At 49.6% G+C, this 8,249-nt stretch overlaps 1 long non-coding RNA gene across 2 annotated transcripts; it reads right to left on the reverse strand.

Moving 5' to 3' along the window:
- Positions 1 to 250: 250 nt before the first annotated feature.
- Positions 251 to 5,371, reverse strand: LOC122184258. 2 transcript variants are annotated; one of them, XR_006180515.1, is made up of 3 exons: positions 5,225 to 5,371; positions 2,387 to 2,530; positions 251 to 1,639 (listed from the first exon to the last, which is right to left on the reverse strand). It is a non-coding gene; the product is annotated as an uncharacterized LOC122184258 (long non-coding RNA). The 2 variants fall into 2 exon arrangements; XR_006180516.1 differs by lacking the exon at positions 5,225 to 5,371 and adding an exon at positions 4,999 to 5,204.
- Between the last annotated feature and the right edge of the window lie 2,878 nt (positions 5,372 to 8,249).

Consider the following 8,249-nt stretch of genomic DNA (forward strand, 5'->3'; position numbering starts at 1 on the left):
GCTCCAGACAGGCCAGGGGGAGCAGACAAGGGAGAGTCAGTCAGTGTTATCACAACTAATGCAGCTCATTAGAATTGTTTTAAACTCTGAAAGCAAATGAATACCTAATGAGATTTCCCCCCAGGTGTAATTAGCAATAAGCTTTACATTGCTCTAAAAATACCCTCCAATTTTTTGAAAAACTAAATGCAGATAACTGGAAGCTCTAGTTACACTTAATGAACTGAACAAAGCGCAGTGAAAACTAAGAATATTTTAATTGTGTTTATTTAGCCTTCAGCAAAGGATCTAAGACATTTTCATAATCATCAAATTAATTCCAAAATGCTTCTTTGTAAGCTGTCCAGCCAGCAATGTCGATGTTGATCACACACAGTGCACTGTTTCCAGGTCGGACAGTCAATTTACTGAACAATGCATTATTCAAGGACCTGGAGCCACGTCTCCACCAATCTTTCCTTCCCTCCTTTCTCCCATGGGCTGTTTAGCACACAAAGGAGTTTATCAATTCAAAAAACACCGCAGTTCAGGCTAGTGAAAAAAAAAAAAAAAAGGTGATATCTTCTTCCTTCCATATTTGCCCCCAAAAGATCAGTGAGGAAAACACTCATCTTTAAAGTTCTCCAGAATTACTCAGTTGGGTACTGCCTCTCACGTTCACTTCAACTGATAAGTTGATTTCATATCACTGAGTAGTGCAAACAACCAACTTATTTCGGCAATGATCAGCCAGAGCTGTCTAAAACTCCCACCTTTGAAAGGAAAGAATCCGCAGCTTGATCCATGGACCACCTTACCCTGAAAGCATTAGGCTCAGTCCTACTTCTGATTAAATCAGCAGCATATCAGCAGGGCACTGTGTCACCATTCCCACACCTCTGGCTGGTGGCTGCCAGCCCTCTGGGACCACGGGAGGCTGCTCTGCTGTGTGCTGATGTCCCGTCCCACTGCAGGGCTGATGCTGGCACCCAGCTCCAGGCTGCCAAGCCACAAACACGGCACGTCCACTCTGCCCACTGGGAGCTGTGCAGCTTCTCTTGTGCTGGACGGCAGGATTGCATGGCAGCCCTTTCACAGCTTCTCTGCGTGTCACTGAATAAGCATGAAGCAGCAGGACGCAGGAAGGGACGATGGCAGCTCTCCATTCTGCTCCTCCTGACTGCGCTTCCCGGTCACCCCTGGAGTTCATCTGGGGCCCAGGAGCAGCACGCTGCATTTCTGTGCAGCTCCAGGTAGTCAGATCCCATCCGTGTCCTTCGGGTCCCCACGCCTGGCTAGCTGCCTCCCTCTGAAGCATTGCAAAGAGGAGTTAATTAATTCTGACTACTCCTAATAGTCTTCTAGGTCACAAATTGGTGATTCAGCTTCATTAATTTGATTTCTAATGTTTCATCCTTTGCACTCTCTGCCCGATTAGCTTCTTGAAATTTGGTTTCAGTAAATGGGATGAGCAAGGCAGAAACTTCCAAAGAGATTTTCCTCACTGGCATTTGGAGGACGAGCCACAGCACAGAGCTCCTGGACCTGCAGCCTGGCTGCTGTTGGTTCTCCTTCCACTCAAGCCTAAATCAGGAAAAGCTCCGATGCAAATTGCAGCAGAGTAACACCAGCACGGGAGGAAAATCAGACCACAGAATATCTGAAAAGAACAAATAATTGTTTTTTTCCAATAGCATTTTTCTGATAGCATTTTAAAATAAAAGCCAGCATTAATTTGTAGCGTATGGAAGCAGAGATCACATACATTGAGCAGTGCCCCCTTCTCTATCCATGCAGTGTCAGGAAAACAAAGCAAACAATGTCAGCTGCCCTCATGGGAGCAAGAAGGCTCCAAGTCCCTGAATGCTGATCCTTGGTCTTGCATCATTTCTACACAGATCACTGCTAAAAGACCCCCTAGAAAGTGAGTTACAGGTTAGAGGTTGAGGAAGTGAATACATTATTCTACACTTGGGATCAGGCTGGGGTTTAATAACTTACACTGATGTTTAAAAGTGACCCAAAGATCACTATGGCTCATTTTCTGGAGGAGAACAGGAATAATAACAGTCATACCCAAAATGCAGCATCTAATTCTGTGATGCTGGAAGTTTCATGACAAGGTCAAAGAAAAAACAGAAAATGTTCTGCAGCTGCAGTGGTTCAGGCAGAAAATTTTACCTTTTGCCTCCATTCAGATTGCTGAGGAACATCATCTTCAGCCTGAATTAACCCCAGAATCACTGTGAGCCTCAGCCCGAGCCATGCATGGCTTTTCAGTCGGGTTTGAATCAGAGAGGTGCATGTGGTTTTCCACAAAGCCACAAAGCAATGCGAGTTTGGGGCTACTCTACCAAAGCCGAGCCCAAGTTTGTCACAGCAGAGATGCGAAAGCAGGCGGTCCCACCTGGCTGCGGTTCTGCTGCGAACACATCACACAGCCCTGAGTACAGCAGGAAACGGATTTCTGAGGCCAAAGGAAACGCTGAGGTGAAGACATTTTCTAGGAAATGAGCTGAAACGCGCAGATGTACACCCAGCGCAGCGCAACCTGAGAGAGAAAACAAACCCACAGCTGTGGCTGGAAAATAAACCTGCTCTCGCTGCCCAGCTTTTCACATCTCAGGAGCCAATGAAAAAGTGCTCGAGTGTTCTCACTGCTCAGACATGTGCAACCTGGACCCTTCGCTGAGCTTATTGTTCCCTTGCAAAAGGCCCATTTATAGCAAGCCCAGCAAGCCTGAGAGGGGACGGAGGACAATGGCAATCTCTCCCATTCAGCAGCAGAGGCCTAGGAAATATTTGCTACTCCAGGAGAGCAGCAGAGGCGCCTTTTCAAAGCTGCCTTTGCTGGGAGCTGAGTGACAGCTGAATCACAGCGCTGCTTTCCAAGAGCCAGACCTCAGTAGCACTGCCAAGAGTGGCCTGTTGTATTCAGAGCCCCGACACAGCTGCAGTTACTGGGAGGTCCTGCCATTGTCCTGCCCAGCAGAAAGATGTTTCTGTCCCCCCTTCATAGACCTCCATCGCTGCCCAGTACCGACAGGCTGAATGAAAATGTCAGCAGCAAGCACCGAGCAGATGTGAGGGGACCATGCTCTCTGACCTGGATTCACCCATCACATGGGCCAGGCTGAGAACCGCTCTGTGAGAGCAGTCAGGGGGACAGGAGCTGCCGCTTGGGCGCGGGGCACAGACCTGGCTGACAGCAGCACTGCCTCGGGGCAGCAGGGGGGAAACCTTCCCGGGGAGTCGGGCAGAGTCAGGCAGTGCTGAGCAGGGCCGGGTTCCTGCACCACCTGGGAACTCCCCAGCCAACCCCACGCTCCATTTCCACACCGTGCACACGGGTCACAGGCAATTAACACCCTGTTTCTGAAGGGAGGCTGTAGACTCAAAAACCAAGCTTTTCTAATCATAGAACTGATAAAAAGAAGAAGTTTTAAAAAGCATTAATAATACAATATGTCCAGGAAGTAAAGATGACAGCCCGTAGTGTCATTCTGTCTGCAGAACAGTAAAGGGAAATTTATTCAAAACAAAAAAAAAAAGAGGGAAATAACTAGAATAGTTTCACAGTCCAAAATAAATAAGATGCAGGGGAAAAAAAAACACTGAGCAAACTAAGAAAAAAATGCCATAAATGTTCAAAACAAATTTTAAGCAAATATTGTCCCCATTATGTTTGCAACACTTCTGCAGCGAGCACTGGAACCACAGCTCATTAGCCAGGTGCTCACGTTGGGATCCAAAATATTCCTCAGAGGTGAACGCACTGCGCCGCACAAACCCCCCGCAGCCCCACACTGCTAACAGTGTGCCCGTGGGGCCCAGCAGCCAAAGAAAGGACTGAGCGCTGGGCAAAAAGGGGAGAGGAAAGGGAAAAGACCTGGGGGAAATGTCAGCAGGGCAGGCAGTTGGGCCGGGGGCATTTTAATCCTTCGGGAAACAACGGGACGCAGAGAAAAGGGCTGCGCTCCTGGGGACAGCACAGGAGAGCAGCTGCCTCGTGCTGTCAGCCTGCACAGGGACTGCGTGGGACAGCAGCCAGGTGTGCAGCAGCCATGGACACCTCCAGTGTGGGGCCAGCAATCTCTCACCAGGGTTGAAGCACGGATGCAGGTCTGCAGAAAGGACAGCAACACAAATATCACGGAGCTGAGATGAGACAACTTTGAAGAGAAATGAGACAAAGCTGAAGGAAATTGACTGAGATTCAATAAAGCCTGAGAAATGCACAACGGACAGGGTTTGATGCAGTCAGAAAGTAATTACATAAAAATAATTCTATTTTACAACATTTTTTGCATCACCAGAATGTTTTTTGTATCCTTCCTCAAGCAGTGGCAGAAGCCAACGGTTTCACAAGAAAACAGCCCTGAAAGAAATCCCATGTGCAATGCACTGACACCACAAATCCTCCCCGTGGCCGCTCCACCTGCCCTGCATGTGCAGCCAGGGCAGGAGAGCACTGCTGAGCAAAGGGAGGAAGCATCGGGATGGAGCAACTTCTTCCCCATGCTTGAAACCAGGCAAAGTGCAGGCACCGATAGCACAATGGGGCCATTGAAAGCAGGGAGTGATAATGGGAGAGGAGGCGGCACCACACAGCTTAAAACCAAAGCAGATTCTTCCCAGAATTCACTCCCAGAGGCATTGCAGCAAAGGGAAAAACAAGAGGGTAAAAATAAATTCAACTCTGATCCACAGTAATTGCACAACGGGAATAATAGGGATCTCAGAAGTGGAGATTATAAAGTAGCAGAGTTTTAAAACTTAAAGCTGTGAGCACCAAGAATTAAAGCACAAGTTGATGAATCTGTAAAGTACATCTTAAATGGCTGCTGCAGCGCTGCACCCCAGAATGGTCCTCCCAGGGCTGCAGCTGCCACAGCATCGGGGCTGTGCTCAGACAGCAGGATCTATCAGAGAGGAGCACCAAGCCCTGAGCCCTGCAGTGAGCAGGGCAGCACGCAGCCCCCGCCGCCCTCCCACCATCCGCTCTCTGCCCCAACGAACCGCAGCGCTCCCCAGCACAGCGCAGAGACGCTTCCACTTCTCCTCCTTTGCTTTCTGGTCTCTGAGCCAGCAGGCTGCATTCATTTCATGTTTTAGAGAGTTCTCACGTAACCACAAAGATTAGAAATATATTTTCTAAAATGAGAGCTTAAATTGCACCAAACTCCGTTTCTCTCAACATCTGGAAGTAAAGCCCCACCAAATACCACAGCGCTTAGTCACGTACCCACAGGACACCCGCGAGCCTCTTCCCGTCAGCGCAGGCTGCCCTGGGTGCCGGGGTCCCACAAGCTCTGCCCTGGGAATGTGGCCAAGGAGAGCGCTGACCTCGACCTCCCGGGCCATGCGGAGCCAACTCCTCCCCAGGCTGACAGTTCTCATATCCGTAAGGAAATGTCGCGCATACTGCACGCAATTGTACCACCTGCTGATGCCTCCTATGCAAAACAGTCCTCGCCGTGTGACCGTACCATACTTCAGGAAGAGATCACAAAACTTCTTTCCATTATCACTCTTCCTCTTGCCAGGGGAAAAAATAAAGTTATTGCTCTGTGAGGAGAGTAAGCTCAACTATTGCTTTCACATCATGAAGCCAATAAAAAAAACTGAATGCCTGCTACAGGGACAGCCTCAGGACAAGAAAATTATGGGAACCATGGGAGGAGGACATCATCAGCGCTGGAGTTAAGGAGGGACTCACAGCCACATACTGGCAGCAGCAGTGCAGGCGTCCCACCTTCAAGGTCTCCTTCAGTGTCACACCAAATTTATACGTACCTCAGAGCAGAGATGTGTGTCATTCTTCTCCGATTAACACATTTCTAATGGGATCCAGGCAAATCTAACGAGATGCAGGGTTTGGGGGGAAAATGAGGTGGTTTTGATTCAAGCCCTGGCTTCCATCAGAATGCTGTGGTCTGCTCAGAGTATCTGTGGACATCATTTTACAACAATTTAACACACATACATACAAAGAAAAAAAAAAAAATCCCTGGAGGTTATAAACTGCGATTTGCAGCTGGACCCTGAAAACTAACTAAAAACCTGTGCAAGCAGAAGGCACGATGGGGCCCTGCAGAGCTGCAGTGGCCGGGTAGGGAAGCAGCAGGCATAGGTGCTAAGGAGCCCCCATCCCACCACCTGCCCAGGCCCAGTAGTGGCAGCCACAGTCATGTCTCTGCTGCCTTGGAAGCTGCAGGCAGCTCCTCCTGAGCCACCCCTACTGCTGCCTGAGAGCCAAAGGTGCCTGGGCACCATCCCTCCACCTCCTGCTGCCCGATGGGCTCCCAGCGCTGGTGGTCTGGCTGTAGGCACAGCCATAAAGACAGGCACAGGCACATGGGTTTTTTCATACCCACTAGATTATAACTAAAAATATTTCAACAGCTGTTTCTTTTTGCTGCAGAGGAAGGCAAAGAAAGGGAAGCACATGGTCCAATTTACTGTCTCAAGGATATTTGCCTTAATGTTGCTACTAAAAAGAACAGGCATCTAATATATTGCCAAAAATCTATATCCTGCTGTGCACTGGAGATCAGCAAGTTCCCCCTCCATCTACAAACAGCTCTCATCCAGCCACCCATGACAGAGACTCAGGGAGCACCTGAAGTGCCCTCCTACTGTCCAGTGCAACGGGTTAACTGGCGGTTCAGGGCCTTGGCTGAATCTTTTCTCACCCTCTAAAGCACAATGGCTACTGAAAAGCAGGAGGAAGGGCCCAGTCCCACCGCCTCCCAGGAGATGCTGAGGTAGGTGAGTGCCACTTGTGCACATTCACTGCTCTTTGCCAACAGCTGCTCCTGGCCGACATCGCCACATCCAGAGGTACCGCTGAACTCACTCTCATGCAGCCCCAGATCAGAGAATGGCACTAACTCTTCCAGGAGGTTTTACAAATGCTTCAGGAAGTGCCTCCTGAAAGCCAACCGTTGGCCTTGCTGATTGCTTAAGGCTCCATCACAGCTACCCTGGAGGAATTGCTTCCTTCACGCTGACTCCTGGTGTGACATCTGATCTGGCAAGGCAGCATCTCCACTACTTTAACTGCCTAGTAAATATTTCACATGCTTCTGGCTTGCAGTTCATGCAGTACAGGCAGCCTTGTCCCAGGTAACAAGCTACCCCTGCCTATAAGGAGCAATAGTGTGCGTCTCTATCTGAGCACATGAGAAAACAGTAGCAGTGTCACTATCCTTAGCTAATTTGGCACTTCAAGCAGAAACAGGGCTTTTATCTCTTCCTTTTCATTATAACATGGGGAGCCAAACATGAGATATCAATAACTAACTAAGCTGGCTACTGAGGACAAACAAATAATTGCAGACAGTTGCTCGGTAAGTGATAAGCCTTTGGGGTTCGATCACCACCTGTAGGCAAGCTTTGATTCATACATGAGATCATGGAGGAGAAAGGCACAGAGCAGGCATGCATGGAGCAGCACATCATTTCTCCTGGTACCCAGCACAGCAAACACAACCAAGTCTGCTTTTGCCAAACCAGTGTGGAGCAGGAGGCAGAGGAAGCTACTGCAATGCTTTCTCATCACACGTCTATCTGCTTTTTGCACATCTGCTCCTCCCTGCTCCCATCGAAGCACTCACGCTCCATGGCAGGACAATGCTCAGAATGCCAGAGCTGTTCCGAGCACCGCACAGCACAGCCCAGCACATCCCCACCCCGCACAGCACAGCCCAGCACATCTCCATCCCGCACAGCACAGCCCGGAGGCCGTGGGCCGGCCGGAGCTCCCTGACAAACACAGCAGCCGCTAGATGGCAAACTCACAGCCCAAACGAGACGCTACGGACTGTAACGGGTTGTCCGAGAGCCGTGAAATCGAGAGAGCCAAAAGCCAACAGGATTGGAAAAAAAAAGAAAAAAAAACAAACACAGAGAAACACAGCTTGCTCCTCTACCAAGTTCAGTTCCTTCGTGTATTTCTGTCCCACCACCACACTGCACGAGGATGAGCAGCACAGAGCACTTCCAACAGCCATAATCCATCCCCAGGAACCCACCCGCGGCTCCGGCCATCCCCGGCACCGTTACCGCAGGAGGAACACAACCACATTCCAGCACAGCCACCGAAACAGCCATTGCTTAAGGCAGAAAAAGATGCGGCCTGCAAACAGCACGGCAAAGGGAGCCCAGATTGCAGATCATGTATTATTCATTGCTATCACTGTAAGCCCCCAGCCGACCTGGCTTTCCAGTGGCAGCTGCAGGAAAGGTGGGGCCACTATGTAGATCAG

This window comes from Lagopus leucura, unplaced genomic scaffold (genome assembly GCF_019238085.1).
Source record: "Lagopus leucura isolate 7727_CA_CO unplaced genomic scaffold, USGS_WTPT01 Super-Scaffold_100022, whole genome shotgun sequence".
NCBI lineage: Eukaryota > Metazoa > Chordata > Aves > Galliformes > Phasianidae > Lagopus > Lagopus leucura.